The sequence below is a fragment of the Suricata suricatta genome, chromosome 4 (genome assembly GCF_006229205.1).
Source record: "Suricata suricatta isolate VVHF042 chromosome 4, meerkat_22Aug2017_6uvM2_HiC, whole genome shotgun sequence".
Taxonomy (NCBI): Eukaryota; Metazoa; Chordata; class Mammalia; order Carnivora; family Herpestidae; genus Suricata; species Suricata suricatta.
The window spans coordinates 109,548,065-109,573,383 of NC_043703.1; the positions used below are offsets into that span (position 1 = coordinate 109,548,065).

Below are 25,319 nucleotides of genomic sequence, written 5' to 3' on the forward strand. Positions count from 1 at the left end.
GGGTCCAGCAGTGCCTTGACCTTCTCAGTAGAAGAATCCTTTAGTTCAGCTTCAGATTTCCTGATTTGCAAAAAGCAGAGAGAAGATCTACCCTGCTGGGGTGTCGTGAGGGTTAAAAGTAGTGCTAGAGGTCAAGTGCTTGATACAGACAAGCTTGGGGAATTGTAGCTGGCACAATTATTTTTGCTGAAAACCTGACGTCGATTACAAAACAGGTCCTTTAAAGACCAGCTCCCTTGGCCACTAAGAGTGGGTTTCCAGACTGCCTGCTTTTTTCAGGTGTCAGCAGAGTAGCAGGGAGGCTGTCAGGCCTTTGACAACAGAAGAAAATCCAAAACGGACCTCCAGCAATTATCAATACAAGTCGGATTTAAAGACCCGGTTGGAGCCTACATTTCAGGCACACCTGCAGCGGAAAATAATTCCATCTGTCATCTCTGAGCTGGCCCTGTGCTCCACCCCTCCCCCACCCAGCTCCAGGGTTACCTCCCCGCCCCCCACCGACTTCCCCTCCTCAGGGCCAGCCCTCATCTGGTTACAGGGTTTTTTTAATCTCTCCATTATGCTAAACATCACAGTTTACTTCCCCTCAGCTCTCCCTTCCACCCTTCACACTACTTCACCAGACCCTGAGAGGGATTAGCCAAGATCCCAGCCTCTCTGGCTCCCTCCTCCACCGCCAGCCGCCCGCCGAGCCAAATATAACACAAGTCCTCCGCGGGAGCCAGGCACACTCTTCATCGTGATCATATCCTGCCCCCACACCCCCAGTTACCCTTGGGCCTACAGATTTACAACGTCCCTGACTTCATTATTATATACATGTATCAAGTTTTGTGTGTATACAGAACACATAGTCTACATGAAATATATGTCTAGTCATAAAAAAAAATCAACAAAGTATTTCAGAATCAAATGTGCTGAAAAGCCAGATATTGGTCATATTCTATTTAAGCAGGTTTCATGAGTGGCTCTTTCATGAAGCATCAACTATTTTTCTAAAGTCGACTGCTCTGGTTTTAGAAATGTATATATTCCAGAATTACAGGCAAGAAAGTTACACATAACGTAGGTTTACGCGGGGTGGTATTAAGATTTTCAGCTCTGTACCAGCCACTAAAGGTAGGACACTTGCTCTGACCACTTCTAGGTCTCCAAAGTGCGTACTGCCGGTACAGCCAGGCCGTTACAGAAAACAGTGATAAGCAAAGCCCACTACGATACTAAATCTGGCAGCAGCCAATTCTGGCAAAGGCACCAGCTCTCCTCTCAAATGCTGATGAGCAGGCACTATGAAGCATAGAAGGAATTTTCTGAACACCAAATGCTTGCTCATAAAGAGCAAACGCTTTTGGGTGAGGGTGGTAGTAGGTGCTTGTCCTAACAACGACTGAGGACGTACTCTTCATCCAGGAACCAAGAGACTGAAAGGCAGGGGTCCAGTGGGAGACCCAGAGCGGGCAGGGGTGGCGGGGGAGAGCTTTTCCTCCTTTCCTATGTGCAGGGCTCAGAATCCGTGACTGAAGGTGTGAGAAAATATTTCTGGAATCCCCACTATAATCTTGCATCATAAGGCTCTGCTAGATGGCAAGGTCCCTAGAGCCCTCCATGTCCAAGTCCTGGCCTCACCCAGAGGGGGAGATATGGGGCACGTCCATTCTCATCCTCAAATGCCACGTATAAACCCAGCATCTTTGTTGATTATGCTACTTAGCTACACTGAAGCATATAAATAGACCCGCTCACCACACACCGTTTTCTACTGCACATGACACAAAGGGTAGCTTTTCCCACTACTGTTAAGGACACTGCAGCAAGACTGGTGTTTGAAAGAGGAAGGATTGTAACAGTTAGTAATATATCAAAAAAAATTTTTTTTAATGTTTATTTTTGACAGAGACAGAGTACGAGTGGGAGAGGGGCAGAGAGAGAGGGAGACACAGAATCTGAAGCAGGATCCAGGCTCCGAACTGTCAACAAAGAGCCTGATGCGGGCCTTGAACCCATGAATCCCGAGATCATGACCTGAGCCAAAGTTGGACGTTTAACTGACTGAGCCACCCAGGCGCCCCTACATTTAGTAATTTTAAAACCAATGCTAACAAGTTATAGATATGGCCACTAGTATTTTTATTTTCCTATTGAAATTTATTTTTAAACATTTACTTTTGAGAAACAGTGCAAGTGAGGGAAGGGGCAGGGAGAGAGGGAGACACAGAATCCAAAGCAGGCTCCTGGCTCTGAGCTGTCAGCACAGAGCCTGATCCAGGGCTTCAACTCATGAACCATGAGATCATGACCTGAGCTAAAGTCAGTAGCTCAACTGACTGAGCCACCCAGGCACACCTTTCCTACTGAAATTTTATTTAAAAAATGCTTCTTTTGAAAAACTTCCACACACTCGTAGTTTGTAAGCCAGTGATTCTAGGTTTCAAAATAAATGCCCGTGCGTTGTTCACCAAGCAGTGCTGATTTAGCCCACTATATGCCTCTATAGCATCTTCCTTTAAGTTACAATTAGACAAATTTTCTAATTTCAAGTGCTACTTTACACTTTCCGGCCATAAGAGCCAGAGCAGCACGTGCACTGAACATTTTGGCACATTCTCTCTCACATGGGGGCCAAGGCACCTGCCCTGTAGATGTCCTCAGGAATGGACATTCTGCAGGGCTGGCCCAAGGGGAGGGTACTGGGCAGTGTGCCATTCGCCACTCTGCTCCCTCTTTCTTTGCTGTTGTGTCCTGTGACCCTTAATAGCCAAGAAAAGGAAATGAAGCAAAGACAAAAAGGAACAAAGATCAGGACTGGAAGTTAAACTCATAAGCTTTAGAGAGGCTTAAAGAGGCCTTTGAGGAAATAGTTGAGGAAATACCAGAGGCAATTAGGGATCCTCTGACGTCCTTGCAGGCTGGGAGCACTGACCTGGGAGCACTGCAGACAGTTCTAATGGGCCAGAATAATCTACAGTAGACTAACGCCAAGTCAGAGCTTCTGTGCCCCTACCTGGGCGATAGCTCCAATTCTAGGGGCGAACCTTCACGGTCGGTAAACAGAACATGGCGGTGCCCACAGCGGTGCGTGGCCATCCTAGCAATTACCTTTGTGAGTCTCTTGCTCAGCAAGGTTTACAAAGTTATATTAAACTCATTCCACCAGACTGTGTGCAAAATGAAGTTTTTCATTTCACCTCTGACTTTTATCGCCTGTCGTTTGAACAAGCATAAATCCTCAACAGAAAAGGGTGCTTCAGCTGGATTATACTTCTACTCACAGGGTTTTTTTTCCTACTGTAAAAGTCTTTGGATTTTACTTATTTAATATATCAAATGTCTCGTGGATTGAATTATAGTTTTTTTTTTTTTTAAGGAAAACAAACTTTCCCTCCCAACATGTAAGTTCAGCACTTAAATTCAGAAGCCATGAGGATACTAAATATATATTACCGGTGATGACGAGCTGCATACAGCTGGAGCACAATAAAGATAAGGTGTTGGGGCTGTGCTGCTAATACAGAGCCTCAACCCTAACACGGAGCAGCTTTCAACCCGGATAATGAAGTGCTTGCTGAAGGAAATCTTCACTTCGGCACTAAAACAGGCAATTTCAGAAATTATATCTAAGACAGATTTTTGTAAATGGCTCTTTGGCAACTCTCCCTGTGTCGACAGAACCTTCCTGAGCAAGCACCTCTTGGGGTGAGGAACGCATGTAACTAGGAGAAAGGCCCCAGTGAGGTCAAGCCTGAAGCCGCGGGGCAGGTCAAGCCCCGTAGTTTATTGGGGGGCGGATGCACAGTTGCTGAAGAAAGTAATCATTTTTCTTGAAATTTGAAAACTATTTGCTCTAATCCCTACTAACAGTAGAAATCCTAAATTCCCTACCCTGGGGGCAATTAGGAAACTGGAGATTCCTGAGCCCTCAAGTCCTAGGGTGGGTTCCTGGTTGGCCACTCGGGACTTCTGCATCCTTATCTGTGGAGCATCTACACAGTGGCTAATTAAGTACCCTAACAGCAGGCTGTGGAATACACTTTGAATTATTTGAGTTTTAAAACACTAGTTTCAGGACTAAACCCCAACAACAAAAACGTAAATATATATTTTAAATTTAAAAAATTACATTTCCATGGAATTCAACAAAGTCCAAACCATTCTTTTGGGGAAAAGATTTCTTTGGTAAAACCTAGCATCAAATGATTCTCTGCCCTGTCACGAGCAAGGGTGGTCCTAGCACAAAGGGAATAATTCACGTCTAGACTCTCGTTTTCAAGGCAAATCGAAACTAGACCAGGCTTCCAAACCCAGCTGGACAGACCACCAGTCGGCCTCCTCTCCTCGTTCCTTCAACCTGCGCACCTAGGAATCTCATGAGCTGTAGCTGGTCACTGAAGTAACAAGGTAACACATATATGGATGTGTGTGTGTTGTGTTTTAACACGAATTCTATCACATCACACAAAGATTCTTAAATGGTTAACACGGGAATTTTAGGGTCAGACCAAACATTTTAGCAAATTATGGGACGATTTTATCACAACAGTTCACCTGACATTCTAGGCATCTCTTTCAGATTTTGGAGTTTTGTCAAAAATCATCAGAGCAGGACAGCTTAGATGTGGGTAAATTACTTAAAAGAAAATTTATTCAACCCCAAAACAGAATGAATTTACTTCTTACAGACTAGAAGTTTCTGGGTGATCACCCACTGTGAAGTGGGGGTGAGGGAGGCCTGGGAGGCAGGAGGCCCAAGTCTGAATCTAGGTTTATGATTTTGCTTTTATTGTTGGCTGCTTTGCTGAGCCCGGAGTTCAGTGGAGTTCATAATTAATCAAGATCAAAGGACTGCCAGCTTAAAACAAACACAACAACCCACCCCTGAAGAACCCTTTCTTCTTCTCCTACGTTTTACTCTGAAAGCAAGAATTTTCTTTGAATTTCCCTCCGTTTTACACATCCTTCCGAAAGTGGTCTTTAGAATCCACATTTAAATCCCCAAAGGCCAGCTAATGGAAATGTTCGATTACTACAGAAAATGAACTCTCACCACATTAAAGTACACGTGTAATAGAAAAACTGGTACTTCAAAACACAAATGGCAAAGAGAGTTGTTTAAAGTTAATAATCTCCAATTCGGGTCTTTAAATTTCAGCCCTTGAACTTCCAGGTCGGCCTTTCTCAGAATATCTTTGCTTGACTTCTCGGAAGAGAAAACTTAAGGACCGGCATGCTGAAATGTTTAGGGAGAAATGCACTAATATCTGCAATGACTTGGAAATAAACAAAAATATAACATGGCATCTTGGACGGAGGGATGGACATATACACACATGTGCGATAGAGTCAGAGCAGTAAAATGGTTGCAGACAGGAGATTGTGAGTGTTGGTATACTTGTTTCAACTTTTCTCAACAACTGAAAACTTTCATAAAGACGGTAAGAGAGAACATTTATAGTTACTCTTCTAAATGGCCATCAACCAGAAGTTGCTGATAACGGTACTAAAAAGTCAGGTTACCTTTCCTCACCCAATCCAGGTCACATTTCCCACTTTTCACCTGCTAACCCCCCACCCCCACTGCCCACCCTAAAACAAGGAAATTACTTTACCAGATTGTGTTACTACCAAATTCTAAATCGACTAAATCCTTTATGAGCCCGTCCTTAATAAAACTGGCTCTCACACAAAAGAAGGTGATAATTTAGCCCATAAGGAGGAAAGGAAGTCAGCATGTGGAGCTAACAATGTGCTGGCTAGATTTTAAGAGGCCCCCTGCTTCTGTCCCCGACAGATCTATTGGACATGGATGCCCTTGTAGGCGGCAAGAATTACCAACTCATTTATCCCCTTTCTTCTAGGATTCTGCCACCTCCTTCACCAGAGATGAAAAGCTAACACACAAAGAAACGAATGAAGCACACACAAAGCATCTGTTCTCCCAGAAGAATTCTGGACTTCTTCTTTTCCAGGTAGAGCCCTAGATAGAGGTGGGCCTGCAGGTGGAGTTAAGGTCTTCAGTTAGCATTAGCAAAGAGCCACACAAATAAGTTACATTTTTGTAAGCTAGGGGGGAAAAAAAATAACAGAAACCATCTACTCTAGACTTAGAAAAACTGTAATTCAGACAGGAGAAGGGACTTGTTTAAGGTCATTGGCTTTGGGAACAGATAAAGGACTAAGGTCTCATCTCTATAAACAGCCCGTCCTCCTACTTGTTAAAGAAAGGTTTTATGTTGTGGCAAAGGTTTCCCACATCTAACTTAGGTGATCTAGAGGATACAAATTATTCTCATATGTCTCTTCCAGTTTAATGTATAGGCAACTGATTGTTGGAGAAACGGAGGAGGTATCACTAATAACACAGCCCCATGAACGAAATGACACGGCTGGGGAGGGGGACTGGGAAGGCCTCCCTGGCTTGGCAACACTTCCCAGCAGCAGGGGCCATCTGCATTTTTGGATGGCCCGTCTAGCTAGTTTCCTAAGTCAGGAGACATGACCTCTACTACCCATCTCGTTCTCCCTCTTGGGGGAGACACCCCAAACTCTAAAATCTGAGTGAGCCTCAGTTTCTTCATTTGTAAAATGAGGAGTAGGAGTCCAGTGACCTTTGAGGTCCCTTCTCAACTTTGGCTCCCATTTTAACTTGGTGTTTAAAAAAAAAGGCCTTAAAGTCCTTCAGCTCTGCCTGAGGGCTTAATAAACTTAAGCCACCCAAATATTCTACAAAAGCAAATCAGCAATCATGCAGCAGTAAAATGCAACCGAATATATATTTTGATTTGGGGCAGAAAAACACCCCTCCAAACTACAAAGACCTGAAACTACAACAAACTAACATATGTTCTCTCAGTACAAGTATTCTTATGCAATTATAAATTTCCTGGAGCTAAATGAGTCTATCACAGTATTTCTAAAAAACAAGAAAATGATGAAAATTGTTTTAAAAGTTTAATAAGATCTTTGAATCAAATAGGCACAACACAGCCATCTAGCTGGCTTTACATAACCACAAACACGAGATTCCCTTTAGCCACACAAAAGAAAATCCCCAAGACATTTTTATAGACCAAATGCAGGCAAGGAGAAGATGAGGGATGTACTCCCTTTCTCCCAAATAGTTCATCCTATATGTTTTATCAACTGACTCAGACGCTCCAGTACCAAATCTTCATGACCTTCAAAGAGAAAGGGAAAAAAAGTTAGGAAAAGGTAATGAAGCAACTGCCTAAGTTAAAAATGGGTATTTATTACAGACTTTTGACAAAGCAACCCTGTGCACTTCAAGGTTCACATTTGGTCCAGGCTCCTTCAAGGTCAAAAGAGTTCTGATCTAAAAATTTTCTTGTAAATCAGTTTTTTTGAAGCCGGAATGTATTTTTCCCACAGGGAAAACCACAACTGACTGAGCACCAGGATTTCCCAGCCAGTCCATGATGGCCTCATCAATTCCTAAAATACCTGAATCATAGTTGTATTCCCAAATCGTTTTGATTGCCCACTAAGAGTCTCCTTAACGGAAGCCTCATTCCGGGGTACATGGGGGGCACAGTCAGTTAACCATCTGACTCTTCATCTCAGCTCAAGTCATAATCTCGAGGTTCAAGAGTTCAAGCCCCGTATCAGGTTCTGCTCCGATAGTGCGGAGCCTGTTTGGGATTCTGTCTCTCCTTTCTGACACTCCCCCGCTTGTGAGCTCTTCCTCTCAAATAAATAAACTTAAAAGAAAAAAATGAAAAAAGAAAGAAGCCTTATTCCCGACCTTCAGTGGGATTGGCAAGTTCTATTTAGATCTGGAGCTAAGAGTGTCTGGGTGTGGGCTAGGGAGAAAGGGTAAGCAAGGAGGAATCCCGAAACTTCTGATTTAGGCTTCATCTGGGACCCCAGGAATTTGGCACCACTGGACCCTGACTAGACCCAAAAAGGGCCAACTTGATGCTCGTCTCCTAATAACATTGAGAAATCTTTCACCTTACACGAGCAAGCTCACAAACCAAAAGGAAATCACTTAAGTTAACCAAGCTCGCAATGACTGGTTGAAATGCAAACGTAACAACCGTAAAGTTTAGGAATTCCAAATTAGGTGTTACTGGGGAAACTGCTCTTTCCTTCCATGGTGGCAGTGACTGTTGGTGAACAATCATAAGGGCGGGGACAAAGCAAGGATGATTGTGCAGCAGCAGATTCTTGACTAGTTCTTCACCACAACAGAGACAGGATTTGACCTATGAAGACAATTTCCTTCCGAGTTATCACAAAACAGCCATCCACTCACTACACGTGCTCCTCTTAAGTTACTCTGCCATAAAAGAACAGGGCAAAAAGGAGAATGCGAACACTAACTAGCCGCCAAGCTTGCTCCCAGTTTAACCCAGTATTCTTAAAATATTATTTCATTTATGGGAGAGTGTTCTAGTTTCAGCTCAAAAAGAACTTTCAGAGAACATGAGAGCTGTCCCCACATGACAAAGTCTACCAGCTTGTGGAAGGACTGGAAGCTGTTTTATTACAGACTCACATCCTTCACAGATAATTGAGACCTTTGGAGGTTAAGCTGCTGAACTGGGCTTCCCTGACCATCACCAACATGTGCGTTCCAGGGAGCACAACCAGGCGGTAGTCATGCATTCAGTCGTGGCTAAAGACCACTGCCTGAGGCAGGGCAGCCACGTGGCTATGGCCAACCACCCAGAAAGCTTTACTGACAAGGTGGCGGTCTATAAGGCCAAGCAGATGTAATTATACTACCTTGAAGTCATGCTGTAAGTCTTGGCTGCCATTTAACATTGGAAGAAAGAATCAAAGGGCCCTTGTCTTAATGTCATTCAAGAGGAACTACGAACAGCTCATTTCATTCACCAGTGTGCTTCAGCCACCTCCCAGAACCAAGCTCACCTCTAGGAAAGTCACGATCCCCAAAGGCACTGTGTATGCACCATCCCAGACCAAAAATTGCTACCTACCAGCAATTTCCTACAGTGAATAACCTGGCATATGGAAGCTTTGTATAAACTGAAAAGGCTGGATTAATGTAAAGTAATATGACACAATGGCACTTTTTCTTATGATTGCATATAGAGGATTAACTCTAACACTTATTGAAAGTCAATTTCTTTTTCAAAAGGTAATTAATTTCACATCTATGTTCACTGCAGCATTATTCTCAACAGCCAAGAGGCAGAAACAACCTAAATGTCCATCAAGGGATGATTGGATTACACACACACACACACACACACACACACACACACACACAAAATATTTTTTTAAATTAAAAAACAAAAAAGAACTCTTGGCATCTGCTACAACATGGTTGAAGTATGATGACATTATATTGAGGGAAATAAGTCAGTCACAAAAATATAAATACTGCCTGATTCCACTTTCTAAAGTAGCCAAACTCACAGAAACAGAAAGTAGAGTGGGGACTGTAAATGTCTACGATAAGGGAGGAATGGGAGCTGTTGAATGGGTGTAGTTTCAGTTTTGCAGGATGAAGTAGTCCTGGAGATTGACAGAGCAACAATGTGCATAATTAACAAGCATGTACTGTATACTAAAAAATGGCTAAGACGGTCAGTTTTATTTATTTGGCCATGATTTAAAAAAAAAAAAAGACAAATGATTTGAGAAAACAAAAAGAGGACGCTGGAAATAAGCATACTCAAGAAGGACCCCAAATGCAGGAATTTGGGTCTTCGGCTAAGAAACACTGTGTAGTCCATAAGAAGTAAACATTGGTACTTAAAAACAAAACAGGAGCGCCTGCCCTGCTCAGTCAGTAGAGCGCGCAACTCTTGATTTTGGGGTTGTAAGTTCGAGCTTCCCGTTGGGTGCAGGTATTACTTAAAAATAAAATCTTTAAAGCAAAACAAACAACCCACAAAACTCCCCTAATTATCAAGTCAGCATATGTCCATTGTGCAAACTATATACCTCACAACCACCTTTAAGCTATGAGATGTTCTATGCTAGCGATCTTCTCAAGGGGACTATAAAAGGAAAATCTTGTGCCTCAAATGTAAATGTGGCCTGTGCTATGTTCTTTTGGATACACAGCAAATCACATATATGAAAAACACAAACCTTTCCTTTGTAATTGGTTTTACTGATAAAAATGGCTTTTCTTACAAAATCACATCAAAGAACAGGAGAATGTTAAATATAACAGACATTCCCCTCATTGTCAGCTCTAACAAAGTCCCCTCAACCTTAACCAATTAGATTCGAACAGAATGCTGATCATGTTTACAACAGAAGTGACAGAAGCCCCCAAACTATTTTATATGGTTAGTCCCTTTTTACTAATCGTTGTTTCTAAGATTACCAACACACGCACACACACACAAAATCACAAAGATTCTCTAATGGTTTCATTTCTTCAACACGGGGGTTAGCGGGGTTTTTTCAGATTTGTCAAAGTAGAAAAAAAGGGGCTGTTTTATTTTTCTTTGGAACTAGCTCCTGCCCGATTTTGCATATTGCAGCTCTTTGGCGATGTGATGAGAACACATGCCCACCCACAGACACTAATTTTGCTCTTCACCCTTCCCAAGCAGCCTTATGACACATGCTGTCTGTGCTCCACTGCATGGAATTCAAGAGGCCCAGTCAAGCAGCGGGCCTCGTGGGACAACAGCGAAGGCAGGCACCCCATCTCTCTCATCGGATGGGTACAAGGAGCGTGTGTGTAAAAGAAAACCACATAAAAGCCAAACCCAGCTTGGACACCTCCCATCTGAAAAATCTTTGCAACTTCATGACTTAGTAAGAATGAAAACTTAAAGTTATCTCTCGGGTTGAAATCTGGATTGCTGCGATCCTGAGCGTACTGAGCTCCGTATGAAGACCACGTAGCTAACTCCCTGTGCCGCCCCCGGACTACGCGGCAAGCAAGGGAGAGGTCAGGTAAGCTACAAGCTTTCAGGATGGGCTGAAGGGCCAGCCTGGTTTTCAAGCATTTGCTTTCTCTACGGTGATCATTAATTACAAAGAAATGCTGGTGATTAAGAATCCAACTGGGAATGGGCATGGCTTTCCTAACTGCCCCACATTACCCTCAAGACAACCTGGGCACAGATGTCAATGCAAACAAGCTGTTGGCAAACAAACTCGGAAGAATCCTCAGGACTGATAAAAGTTGATGCTGGTTTGCTAGAAGAGTGGTCATTCACTCCACTTATGTGTCCTTAAGAGAGGGGTTTATGTCCTAAGAAGGCTGTTCCTTGCGTGTCTCTGGCTTTTCTGAGATACAACAGGAAAGTTGTTATTTCTAGATGATGACAAGAGATTTATCTACAAGTGCTATTAATCCCACAACTTTTCCGTAGGCAGAGCGACCATAAAACCTGGGGGTGGGGAGGGCAGTGTAACAGGGAACAATAGGAAATGGACCACAGAAAACGGACAGGTTCAGCCCCCCTCACCCCCCGGCCATAGTTATCGCCACTCATCCATAAGTCATCCATCTGTACAGGAAGAAAGATCATAAACTCACTAAACAGGTCTCTTGAAATACAAGTAAGTAGTTTTAAACGTTGATAGATAATCTACAGTCATTTTTATTTTTTTTTTTAGTATTCTGTACCCAACATGCGGCTCGAACTCATGTCGCTGAGATTGAGTCTCATGCTCTTCTGAGTGAACTAGTCAGTGCCCCCATCTGTGGTGATTTTAAATAAAATTTTTTTGTTAAATGGCTACTGAATTCATTAGAGCTCTGAGTCATTAGATATAATTTTATTTTATTTTTTAATTTTTTTAATATTTTTTATTTTTGAGAGACAGAAAGAGACAGCGTGATCAGGGGAGGGTCAGAGAGAGGGGGAGACACAGAATCCAAAGCAGGTTCCAGGCTCTGAGCCAGCTGTCAGCCCAGAGCCCAACACAGGGCTTGAACCCATAAACCGTGAGATCATGACCTGAGCAGAAGCCAGACGCTTAACCGACTGAGTCACCCAGGCGCCACTAAATATAATTTAATAGACGCTAAAGAGGGGTCTCCAACTCTCAAAGATATGGAGAAATGGTTCTTGATGATTACTAATCTGTTCCAATACAATATCCTGGACACTCAGGCTTGAGGATTCAAATGTTCTCCCTGACTGCCACTCTCATCCAGGAAGAAAGCAAAAAAAAAAAAAAAAAAAAAAGTAAATAAATAAACCATTTGGCTGAGGCTGTCACTCTACTTGGCTCATTAAAAAGGGGGGGCACAAAAACTATCGAATTAATTTTTTTAGTAGGGCAGTTCTTTCTTGATATCCATCCAAGAAGAGTTTAATTCTGAAGGACCAAAAGGGAATAGCTAAAAGTTGCCTCTACACAGAGTGATCAATGGGTCCAGATTATCGACTCCAGTAGATCCGTGAGTAAAAGAAAGCCCAAGAGCAATCTATTGCCATTAATGATGAATCCCAACAGAAGAGGGAATGAAATCAAGGACAGGACTGGGCCCACATCACAGACATTTTTTTCATTTAACACTACCCAGCACATAGCTCTGAACATAGGTAGCAGCTCACTCAATACCTACTGATCGTTTCCAAGTTGAAGGAGACCCTTGGTTCTGGCCGTGGCTCTGTATTCCTTTTCCCTCAACAGGCAAAGAAGGAATCTAAAAACAATGGGGCCACTCTGGACTGATGGCTCATGGTGCTTCGCAGCACAGGGGCTTCTGGGAGCGGTGGCCAAAGCCCTAGGGGGGATTGTCATTGTGGAATCAGTCATCAAGATGCCCCGAGTGTGCCCTGGACAGAGGTCGTGCTGCCCTACAATTATTTGGACAGGACTTGGGTTAGCCTCAATTACACCAATCACAGGAGCAGCAAGACAGTTTCACTGAAAATGTCAAGACATCAAGATCTTTAGACAAAATGTTTTTATATACCTGCCTGGAACCATTTTCTGTAACACTTAAGAGGGGAAAATGATATAATGGAACCTAAGATTTCAGTGAAATCAGAGCAAATAAACTATTCTGCCTTTAATTCACATTATGAAGTCACAGCATTTTTCTGTTGAGTTTTGACAAAGTGAAACCTGAACTGAAGGCATCCGGCAAAGCAGTGAGAGGGAACCCCATCTACTAGAGGATCACAAAATTTGGGCTTTAGTTCAGCCTAACATTTTCAAGGTAGCTTTTCTCCTACAACTTTAAAAAAAAAAAAAAAGAAGAAGAAAAGAAAAACTTACTGAGGAGGAATAAAAAGAAGGTTTACTTTGAATCTCAAGTATTTTTTTAAATACCACCAAATGCTATTATTAAATATGTGCTATATATGCATAAATGCACATACACATATAAAAATAAGCACTACAGATGTGGGCAGGAAAATTCTTAGCAAAATCCCCACATATTTCAAATACTGTTCTTCTTCATTATTGTCCTCTACCATAATTAGCATGTTACAGCATAACAGGTGGCTTTCATTTATAGAGTGCAAAATTAATGAAATTTGGAGATGGTCCTGTCTCCCAAAACAAACTGGCCATTCTAAAAAACAAAAACAGTACACCTCTTAATCTGCAGAACTGAAACAAAACAAGCACCCTTCAGGCTGGCTTTTCCTATTACCTGAATTTCTGAATGTATTTAAATAGTTCAAATTAATACATTTACAGACAGTTTAGAAGACACGAACCTCCAGGAACAAGAAAGGGGAAGAGAGACAAAGACTGCCTACTTTTCCGGCCCTGTGAGCCTCGATCTGTTTAATGCTCTCTCTGATAACAGAAATTACTGCTAGAGACCAGGCTGCTCCACAAAGGCTAAATCTTAGGCAAATTTGTGGTTGGTTATAATACAGGTCCCGACCCAGCCATTCTGGACAGACCCACCAGAAAAGCAGAAATAGTACTACTATAAACTATCGCATCTGTCCCTAACAAGTAGGACACAAAAAGTAATTTTTAAAAATATGAGGAGACACTGAATGGACTGTCAACACACAGAGGAATGTTTAATATACTCAAATAAACAAGATCTGTGCCTTAACAAGTCGGGCATGGTTTAAATTTAGTGAGTGAAGCAAGAGAGAAGGTCAGACAGGCAACAGAGCTTCCCAATTATGCAGAACAATCCTTCAGATCATGTGAAAGCTATAATTAAATGTTGTTACCAAACCCCCACTACCCTCTCTCCCACCTAGTAAAGTTAATGCATGAATTCAGTATGAGCAAATCATGATTTGGAAAAATTAGACATGTTCCCTCTGTAGGGGAATAGAGCTTTCTTGCATTAAGTCATGTATCTTTGGGAGAAGAAAAAGCACAATACTGAAAATAAATCGAACATAATAGACACAATAGTTACTATTAGACCACATCCTTTAGCTCACCTTGGCTTTTTCTTTCTTTTTTAAAATGTATTTATTAAAGTTGTAAACTACCCACCCAAGAGGTAGACCACCTCTGCAGGCTGTTTCCTGGGCAGCATCTTTTAAACTCAGGGCTGAGTTTCTCTAAATATCTAAGGAGAAATTTGTTTTCAGAGAGGGAGACGAGTGGACTGCAGCTCTGAGTCCATCCAAAGACCAGTGGCTACCTCCGTCTTTGCATGTGAACACACACACACACACACACACACACACATTTAGTTCTTTCCAATTAGAATAAAAAAATGTTAATTTATCAGAAAGGTTAGGCAGAAGAAAACAAGGAGAAAATAAAGTTCATGTAAACAGTAAGCACATACCTGCCAGGTGATGCCATTTCCTCTACATTGTGGAGCCCAAGTGCTAGATATTAGCATTATTGCTACTATAAAGCCTCCGATAAAAATGGATGGTCTCTTGCGGACCTGAGAACCAGCTGGCTGCCTGCAAAGTGGTTTCCCCCATATATGATTCAGTCTCCTTGACAAATACACTGCATCGTACTGGATGAGTCATCCGAGGGTTAGTCCGCATTTTATAGGCCTGTTGTGTCCTTACTCACATTCAACATCCTGCTTCTCAAAAGTGGAAGCTGGAAGCCTGACAGCTGACAGATGCGTTTTCCAATTAAAGTATTGTTTAAAAAATTCCTGTAAGTTACGATTATCAATCACTGATGATACTGTGAAATGCGCAGGAAGTAAACGGCACAGTTCAATACCTGAGATTACAGTTGTGGAACCACAAGTGCAATTGCTTACCCCCCCCATCTCTGACCAAATACTTTTTTTCGGAGCCAAGAGCAAGGATCTCCTTCTTCTAAGCGAATATTGGCATGGACCCTGTTGATCCTCATCCTGCAAGGTGACCTAGTTGCAGGGGCTCTGTAAAAAGTGTATGTCAAAATTTTGGTCCCAGTTAATTTTGCCAAGTGGGAGAAGGGCATTGTATTTATGAAAGGTCTACTTCTTAGATAAAATATGTTAGGGATGAAAGAAATGATGTGATATCTGGAATTTGTTGTGAATATTTTAGCCAAAAAAAAAAGAGGGTAATGAAATACTGGTAAAATCTTGAACATTGCTGCATCTGTGGTAATACGGGGATTGGCTTTATTATTCTTTCTTCTTTTGAGTATCTAAAAATTTTCATAATAAAATGTTTTAAAAGCTGGAAAAAAATTCTTTCTGCTCCCTATGGTCTAATGTGTATCCAGACAAGGCACTCTTCCAATTAGGTATGAACCTACATATGTGTGAATAGGCACCATTCACACAGTGTAACCTGTGACCATGGGCGTGGGAGCTTCCAGCTTGAAGGCAGGACACATGAGTCCAAAGGCCACCCGCTGAACAAATGCTGAACAAGCTCCCAAGACTATCTGGTAGTTATTCCTTATGCTTCCTTTGGGGACACAAGCTCCAGCCTCATTTGTGAGCTCAGTGTTGACACTGCATCACATCCATAGTCCCCAACACATCTCTTTGTAAGGTAGCCGTGTTCATTCGACTCACTTATGTGCAAACTGGGTTACTTAAGCCATCTGAAGGAGGAAGACAGCTTTGATTTCACGGCTCGGAAATAACCAGATATGGAAGCACCAATGTATGTTAAGTAAAAGCACTTCTGAAACTAGATGTCATTTAAAAAATCGTCCTTGTTAATATGTTCTGTATGCCAATCGCCACAGGACACTTAAAATACAGAGGTCCTATGAAAGCCTAGGACCTCTTGACTGTTCCTTTTATTTCTGAAACCAAAAGACATGAGGGTGTGTCTAGTTCAAGCTCCCATCTCGGCTAACAGCCAAGGCCAGTCCTCAAAGAATGCTGCCCAAGTGGACTAAAAACATGCAGCAAATGGTTGTGATGGTCCCCATACACGGTCAAGTGACAGCCTCACAAATCCAAACTGGTTAGGACTGTGTGTGGGCCTGAACTGAAGCCTAAGGAACATCAAAATGTTCCCCTGGGATTTAATCAAAACCTTCCGCACACTGGCAAAGGATGATTCGCCTTAAGGCAAGAGGTGGAAATAGGGGGAATTAATAAACTTCTGGGCTAATTTGAGTTTCTCTAAGTATTTTCAAAAAATGAATGTATACAGTTCATTAAAGAATTTATAACTCAAATTTAACTAATTAAAAATACAAAAGCAATGGCAATAATAATGTATACACACAGAATGAGAACACAGCAATTACAGTAAAACGTTAACAAATGGGGAACTGGATTAGAAGAGTCCTTCATACTATTCTTACAGCTCTTCCGTGAGGATGAAATGCTTCAAAATAAAGTTAAACACACATGCAAAAAAAGAAAAAAAATATATGACCTTTGTTTAAAAAAATTTTTTTTTCAGATTTAATAACTGTTATAGTTGCTGCTGCTACTTCATCCATTTAAAAAAATAAATCTTGGACCATAAAGGAAATTTACCAAAATGTAAACATTAGGAAATGCCTCTGGGTTAAGATTTCTCAAAGGGTGTTCCTTGTAAACAATCTCATAAGAGGATCCAGAAACAAAACAAAACAACCAAACAAACATTTTAAGAAAACTACATACTATATCCTCCAGAATACTGTTTGTTTAGTCTTGCATTTCATAAGTTTATTTGACCACAGGAACCCCATCTCCCGACTGCCATCCCTTTAACCTGAAAATAACACTTTGGAAAACATGGGCGTAGGTGATGGGATACAGGATTTCCCTCCTCCCTGATCTTTTTACTCTTTCTAAGCTTTCTTCAGAACACGCCTTACCTCTTATAAGAACAAAAGACATCCAAACTTGGTTTCTGCCATCTTGTTTTTGTTTTTTTTTTTAAGTTTACTTATTTTGTGAGAGAGAGGGAGCATGCAGTGTGAGCCTGGGAGGGGCAAAGAAAAAGAGAAACCCAAGCGGATTCTGCACTGTCAGAGTGGAGGCTGACGCAGGGCTCCAACTCAGGAGCCATGAGATTATGACTTGAGGTGAAATCAAGAGGACGATGCTGATCTGACTAAGCCACTCAGGGGCCTCGCTTTCTGCCATCTTTAATGAACATTTCAGTTTGGTCGACTTGCATGTAAATGACCATCACTAGTCAGCAAACAACTGCAGTATGTGATATCCAGTCTCCCCTGACCACATTAGATTGGCATACCATTGGTGGTAATGGAGGAGCCTGCCCCATGTGTATTGGGCTCATGTCACTGTTGGTGTTAAGAGGCAAATGGCCCTGGGGGAGGCCATCCCAAGGAGCAGTAGATTGCTCCAGGCCTAGCCCACCTTCACATTTTCAGAGCACTAGGTCTTGGAACCTCAAAACCAGTGTGGATGCAGCTGGCCTGAGACCCCCCGGCCTTTGTATACTCATCTCCCATGACCCGTGGGTATTACCATGCAAAACTAGCCAGGAAGCATAGCAGAACATGGCTTCCAATTTATTATAACTCGCTAATGGATTCATTTAAAAATTTTGCTATGTATTAATTGTATAAGAGTTTTTAGCAATAATCTGTTTGCATGTTTTAGGCTTTCAGGGAGAGATGGGGAGAGGCCAAAGTCCAAATACTGGCTAATGGCAAGAGCCAAAGGCAAATCTGGGTATCCTGATGTTACCTAAGGTTGTACTGTGTAGTGGTAAAAGGGCGTGCAATTAGAGTCCAGCTGTCTCGGTTCAAAATCCAGCCTGGCCCTTACTTATGTCATTTAACTTCTCTAAGCCTCTGTACTTCTTTATCGGTACTTCTTTATAATGTTATCAATGAATTCACAGAATTGTTCTGAATGGGATAAATGTGATCACTCTAAAGGACTCAGCAGGAGGCCTGGCCACATACAGAACACTCATTAATTTATGCAAACAACAATGAAGTTTGTAAGTTTAATAAATTTAGACTGGCAAGAGGGGGCAAATTATGACCAGCCACCACAGCGCTGGCCTGTTTGTAGATCATCTATGGCTGCTTTACAGCCACAATGGCATAGCTGAACAGTTATGACAGAAACCCCATGGTCCCCAAGGCCAAAAATATTTACTAATTAGACCTTTAAAGAAAAAGTTTGCCAATCTTGGTAATCAACAATTGAGTGGGTCAAGAAATCATTGGGTTTTTACCTATAAAAGTTTCAGTCACTGGTCCTTTATTGTTTAACAGGTCTTAATTTAGAAACCAGACACAGTGTTATTTAGGGGGATTTGGTTCACATGAGCTGAGCTCATGCTCTCTCCTCGCGATGCAAAACACAGCACGACGCTACGTCTCAAGTTCAGAGGGGAAATCTGGAGGGGCTGAGGCTGCCTGTCGGTCTTTCCACCTCCACTCCTTCCCGAGCAGCCCACTCAGAGGATGGCCTCCCTGCTTCCGAGTCCAGCTGATGTGTGCGAGCCCACAGCCGCGCTTCCCCTCCCCCAAGTCACATCTGTACATTATGTCAAAACCACATGTGTCCCCAGAGCTTGAAGCAAGAGGTGAAAGATGATCTGAAAGAGGGATTCAGGAAAGTGAGCAAACAGAAATGAAGGATGCTTTCAAGAGCGTTGGACAGCCACTGGCAGGATTAATACAGCTCGAGGGGCCTCCAGAAACGAGGGCTGCCATAACATCATCACTGGCGTCAAGAACCCAGTAAAGAGACGGAGGGCCAACCCAGGAAAATGAAGGACGTGTCTTACTTAGATGCAGGTCCCAAGACACGTCCCCTGCATCCAACAGAGCCGCTATTTTCTTTGGCAGGAAAGCTTGTTTATTTGGGGGAAATGAACCCACTGCATTAATGGATAATGCAGGTGAAGGGAGTCCTGGGGACTGGCCTCTAGGAGGGGAAATCTGAACAAAAGAAACCATTCTAACTCTGTTCAGTTAGATCTCTTATTAAAAAAACGTCTCAGCCAGCTGTTTGGACAGAGATGAAATCTGAGGTATATCTAGATACACAGCTTCTCCGGTGGCCACTTGTTGCCTTACTGGCAAATATCAACTTGTTTACAAAGTCAACCCAAGAGAAAATTGCAGATGTTAAATACCAAAGTGTGAATCCGGTATTCATAGCTGAGGCTGTTCAAGAAAGAGAAGAGGAGGCAGATAATTTCTATTGTTACCTGAGAGCAGGGTTTCAGAGATGTACGCACGGTGACAAGTCTTACTTGAGACCAAGCCAGTTTTCAGCTGTGTTCCTAAAATGTAACTGGCTGGCACAGGGGTAAAATAAGGCTCTTTCCCAAGCTCATGGTTACTTTGGGGGTGTTCAGCTTGGTTAGAGCTGGAAGACCAACACTGATAACATGCACTCGAGCTATTATGCTAAGCAGATTTTTTTTTTTTTAAAGATAAGAGACCCTATGATGTGAGGACCTTCCAGTGCTAGGCTTGTGTGTCTGGCAAGATTTCCTTAAAGAAAAGTGAAGGGAACTCACATTCACCCAGTGCCCACTTGGAGCGGAGCATTCCATATGGTTCTATCAACACACCCACAAATTTTGTGCCTGGCCTAATGTGGAGGAAAAACAGGGCGGGCTGAACTACTAAGTCAATTTACTCTAGAGAGTTTAAATTTCTCCAGCATAAGATGTTACACAAACAGGGCGAGATTGGTAAAAGTGGAAGAAGGAATCCAAACTCCATCAGATACATGGGAAAGTCACTCTGGGAAATCAGGGAAGAAGCCAAGGGCTTGATGAGCAAGGACTCAACGGCCTTCAGAAATGAGGGCTGCCATGACATCATCACTGCCGACAAGAACCCAGTAAAGAGACTGAGGGCCCACCCAGGAAAATGAAGAACATGCCTTACTTTGTAGCCCTTTGGGCCTGGAGAGCACACAGGGCAAGAGGGCCTGGCCTCAGAGACATGGGCTGCACAGAAAAACCAAACCTCAATATGGGGTGGAATTTTAAGTTCAAGGGATAAGAGTCCCTCAAGACCTGGAGAGGGAACCTAGTGAGGTTCCAATGGGCGACAAGTTAGTGTATTTAATGTCTGCCACACAGAATGGTGAGGTCTGTGTTTGAAATCTGCTTAAGGTTGGATAGCTCATTCCTCAAGTGATCATTGCACCACGAGGATCACTGCACAGACTGAGTGTGCCAAACCCAAATCTGCCATCAGACTGGCCCGGTCCACTCTGCTGTTTCCCTAACTTCAGGGCACAATTTGGTCGGAAGCTGCTGAAAGGCTGTGTAATTCTAGGAGTCTTAAACCTACCACTTATGATGTTGGCTACAAAAAATTTCTTCAGGCCAGCAGCAGCATCCTACCTAAGCAAACCTTCCATGTGGAAGCCACCTCTGTCATATGGCTATACAGCTGTTCAGCTGGAAATGGAAATCTCTTCTGAGAATACTCAGCAATCCTCTGTAATTGTTCACCTATGTAAACAGCACACACAACTGGAGGTAGAAATCTTGCAAATTCACTCTGTTGGGAGGCAGTAGTTTGGGTCTGGCTTCACCACTAGTTATGTGCCTTTGGGCAGAACAGCTTTTCTTGATGCTTCGATTTCCTTGTCTGGAAAAATGTAGGGCTTAAACTGGCCCAGGCTCCGAACCTCCAGAATTCTACAAGGCATGCACTGGTAACACCCATGTGAGAAACCTGACTACTAATACAAGTGGACAGAAAACAGAGGAGTGGAAAGAGAGCTGCCAGTGCTGGCGGATCAAGACCACGGACTGGGGCAGAGCTATGTTCTGACCCTGGATCCGAGAGGCCAGCCTAAACTAACACACCAGTTTAAAAGGATGCGGATCTCACCCCAAAGCTAGAACTGTCTTTTCCTTCCAAACAACATTGGTCAACAAAGGCACCTAATGTCAACACTGGCTATGGCTGTATCATATGCAAGCACTGAGCCGTGCAATTTCACGGGGCTTTTATCCTTACAGAGGCCAGAGGTAGGAAATGCAGGCTCTTCTCAGGCTTCAAGGCTGCAATGCTACCATTACAGATGTTGTTGTGGCTTGCATGGACCCTTTGCTTTTGGACTTGAGACTAAAAAAAGAAAAAAATTAAAAAACCACGGTTTTCTTTTTCACTTTTGTAGCTCAGTGTCTGACAAATGGTAGGCCCTTGGTAGACCAGAGTCTCTTTCATTTCATTCAACAAATACAGATTAGCCTTTACTGCTTAAACAGGAGGTAGAGATGAAAATTATATGGAGGGAGGAAATGACAGAAAGGTGGTAGCAACTTTTGTAATGTGTATTATTCTCCATCACAAAATGTGGTAAATTCATAGGAGAATACTTAGAAAATGCAAGGAGAACATTCACCTGAAATGACATGTAGGTGGTAGAATTTAAGAGCATTTCAGGCATCCACAATTCTGTGATGCGTATTTGCTAGTTTAATGTATTGTTTGTCACTGTCTGAAACCCATTAAAAAATAATTGGAAAATATTTCCCTATTTTTCTATTTATTTATTTTGATAAAAACAAAAGGCACTGTGTATAAGGCTTAACAAGATTTTTTAGTTCTTTAATTCAACACTCCAGGGGGACAAATAAATAATTTATGGGTTTCACATCTTATGGACATTAGATATTACTAAAAAGCCAGAACAGCAGCCTAGAATCCTAAAATGAGCCTTAGGAGACAGCTAATTCTAGACAAATCACAGTTGACATATGAGAAAACTAAGGTCAGTGGCCAAATTTTTTGTTCAATTTTAGTTGTAGGAGCCAGAACTGGGCACATAACTTTTGACTCTGAGTCTACATTATTGACTTAGCTAAAACCAAAATCATCCCTAAATTCTGTCACACTGTTAACTATTGGTTTCTGAAAGGCAATCAGATGATTCCAGAGCAAGAGAAGTAGATGATGGTGTCCAGAATATTTACCTGCACTAGAATTCCCAGGTTGCCAGGTTAAATAAATCACCAAAAGGGCAACCAAAGCTACTGATTATGCCATTCACAAAATGTGTGAATAAATACATAGTTACATATGTGTGTGTATGAGTGTGTGTGTATAACAGTAATGTAACATAGTTATATCAGAAATTTAAAACGTGGGCTAATGATTCGGAGTTAGGGCTCGACTCGCTGGTCAACAGAGTGCGGGCTCTCACATAAGGTTTACAGATCACTGACTTCAGCGCCACCTTCTTCCCCATGGTTCACCTGAATTCTGCATAAGAAGGCACAGCTGGTGAGTATCCAACTTGTTCCAAGGATCTTCCTTCTCAGGAATCCCCAAGTGCTAAGAGAGGAGAGGAAAAGGGAGAATCCCAAGTACCTCACCAAGTGCTCTCTGTGGTGGTTAAGAAGTGTCTTACAGAAGAATCTCATATATACCGAGTTAACTTTCCAAATTCAGCGAGAGAATAGAAGTTGGAGTCTGCGTACATTTAAAGAGAGATGAGGATCTTCCTCTCCATGAACATGTGCCCTGGAGATGGTCAAGATTTGGGGGCCATGTGCTTCTCTTGGTACCCTTGGTACCCTTGATAGGACCCTGGCAATTAAAGACGAAATACACATTCATCTTTCAAAATGGGCTGAGAATGCTAGCCAACTACCTCATTCTGTGCTCCATCACAAAAACGGCGATCCTTCCCAAGACTGGAGGAAGAGGTAAAAGGCCATATGCTGGCCTCCTATAGAACTGTCAAGGGTAATTATGACAACATGCAATTTTCATCGTGTGTACAGCTGTACTCAGAAGAGGAAGAGACCTGTAGGTGAGAGAACAAGTCCCCGATCAAACCTCGACCTGATGAGTATGCATCCCTAGAACAGTATTCACTGATCATTTAAGGAAGAAAAGGGGCCAAGGGGGGCTTTACCCACTCTCTTCACTTAGTTGCCATTTACAAGGACGGCTGTTACGTTTTATTAAGTATCAGATGACTAAAACAGAACAGAGAATGAATATGGGCCCCACCTAGTTTATAGATGCAAAATCAAAGAGTAAGCCCCAAATGTACAAACTGGAATAAAACATAAAGGGTATATTTGTGGCAGAGCCAAGAATAGGTCCTGAGTGTCCTTGAATTTCATCTTTCAAAATACTTTTTAACAAAGTTCACGCCTACATGTTCTTTGCTTCAAGTCTCCCCAAAGATTCTCTCCACCCCTATTTCTCCACTCAAGAGGCAGAAAATTGTTCTATGGATTCCATTTGTTTGTTTCCTGAGAGCCCTAGAGGAACTGTTCCTAATACTAAGAAAGTGCCAAATGTGAAGAGCAAGTCTTAACATTAGAACATTCCTAGCTACCAGGGTGGGACCAGTTCAGCTCAAAGGGATTTTGCTGCCACTCAGTAGAAGCTGAAAATAAATACAAACACACAGACAATATGGGGCATGGGATGCCAAGGAAGAAAAAAAAGACTGCGTAGACAGATGAGAAATGGGAAGGGGAAAAGTCCATGGGCTTCAGGAAAGTAGTAAATATTTATAATCTGTTAGTGAGCAAGGCATCATGGGGAAAAAGTGGCACACATTCCATGGGCTGGCCAGTCTCACTGATTTATTTCAGAACACAACAGGTTCTGAGGTGTTTAAGTACAGGTAAGGAGGGATCAGAAGCTTGTAGAAGATTAGCTGGGGCATGATAAGCCATCAATTTATCTGCACGGTACAGGTACAGATGTATTTACTCTTATATTTAGTTAATTGTCCTGCATAGGTAATGCACTCATGATTCTTAAATCAAAATATAAAAAGGTATAGTCCCACCACATCCCATCTGCCCTGCCTGTTCCCTCTCTCACCCAACAAAACAACAGTTACCATCTTTTAAAAGTTGATTTGTGTATCCTTCCAGGGTTTATGCGAATATATTATTCACATGTTCTGGACCCTGCTTCTTGTCTCTTGGGGATCTTTCCATATAGGAACGCAGAATGGATCCATCCCCTTTTTGCATCTGTACAATATTCCACTATATAGGCACACTGTGGTTTATATAACCAGTCCCTTATTAAAGAACATTTAGGTTTTCCTGAATCTTTTGCTATGGAAAACAATCCTGTGAAGAATAACTTTGCAGATCAGGGTTGCCTTTATATATTAAGATGCTTGTTTGAAAAAAAGGTGGGGGGGAAGATGCTCTGTAACTATCCTGATCAAGATACAGAGAAAGAAGGAATAAAAACCTCACCAACCTGCAACTGCAAATCCATCTGAAGTCAAGACAAGGCCCTTTTAAAGCAAAAGAATATGGTTAGGGAAACAGAAGATGAGACTCCGCTTTGATATGATGCATATGGAGTAGGCACACAAAGAGGTACTTGTGAAAGGAGGCCAAGTTCAATTATTTAGGTTGCCCATTCTCCAAACTGATCTTTCTCTGGCTCACTCCCGGACAAAGACTTGCCACCCATTCATCCCAGGGACCATCCAGTCATCTGCCCCTTTAAGAAATGCTGACAGCATTCTAGCTAACAGAGGCGAGCAGTGACTGGGGAGGTGCTGCTCTTTGTGCCCTCACAGGGCAGAAAATAACCCTCTCCTCCCCTGGTCATCATCTGGACCCGAACCCAGAGGTCCAACTGGAGGTAAAGACTCACAGAGCCATCTATACCCTAGGGACGTGGGGCTGAGCTGCTGCCTGATCCCTGAGTCAGAGCCCAAGTCCCAGGTGAATCCCCAGAGATGAGCAGCGAGGCAGGACCCCTCAGCAGAGCCCGGAGAGAAGCCCAAGAGGCATTCCAGTTCTCCCCAGCCACCGCCTTTAGCAAAGGAGCAGGAAATTCGAAACTGTCCACAGAGCTGACTCACACTCTTTCCACCAGTAGCCTAAGGTTCTATTCTAAATTCACCGGAGGGAATATGCCTTTAGGCAGAAGAAGAGTTGCACAGAAGTGGTTGGGACCAGAGCCTCAATGAGCACTTCCTCTGTGACAGGTCAAGGTCTCACCAGAAGGGCTAAGGAAGGTCAAGAACAAAGAGAGACCATCATGTAAACATCCGATGCGCTGAATGCCATTTATACTTTTATCCGATGTGCATATGC

General features: G+C 42.6%; 1 protein-coding gene across 2 annotated transcripts in view; it reads right to left on the minus strand.

The window, feature by feature from the left end:
- Window positions 1-25,319, minus strand: part of SPRED2 (sprouty related EVH1 domain containing 2) — a 110,917-nt gene that overhangs the window by 37,135 nt on the left and 48,463 nt on the right. The window contains exon 1 of one of the 2 annotated variants that reach the window (XM_029937489.1): window positions 24,469-24,694. The exons of the other annotated variant lie outside the window; for it this stretch is intronic. The gene's annotated coding sequence lies outside the window, so the exon portion shown is untranslated. Of the gene's footprint in view, window positions 1-24,468; window positions 24,695-25,319 lie in introns of those variants that run through there. 2 annotated transcript variants of the gene reach the window in all.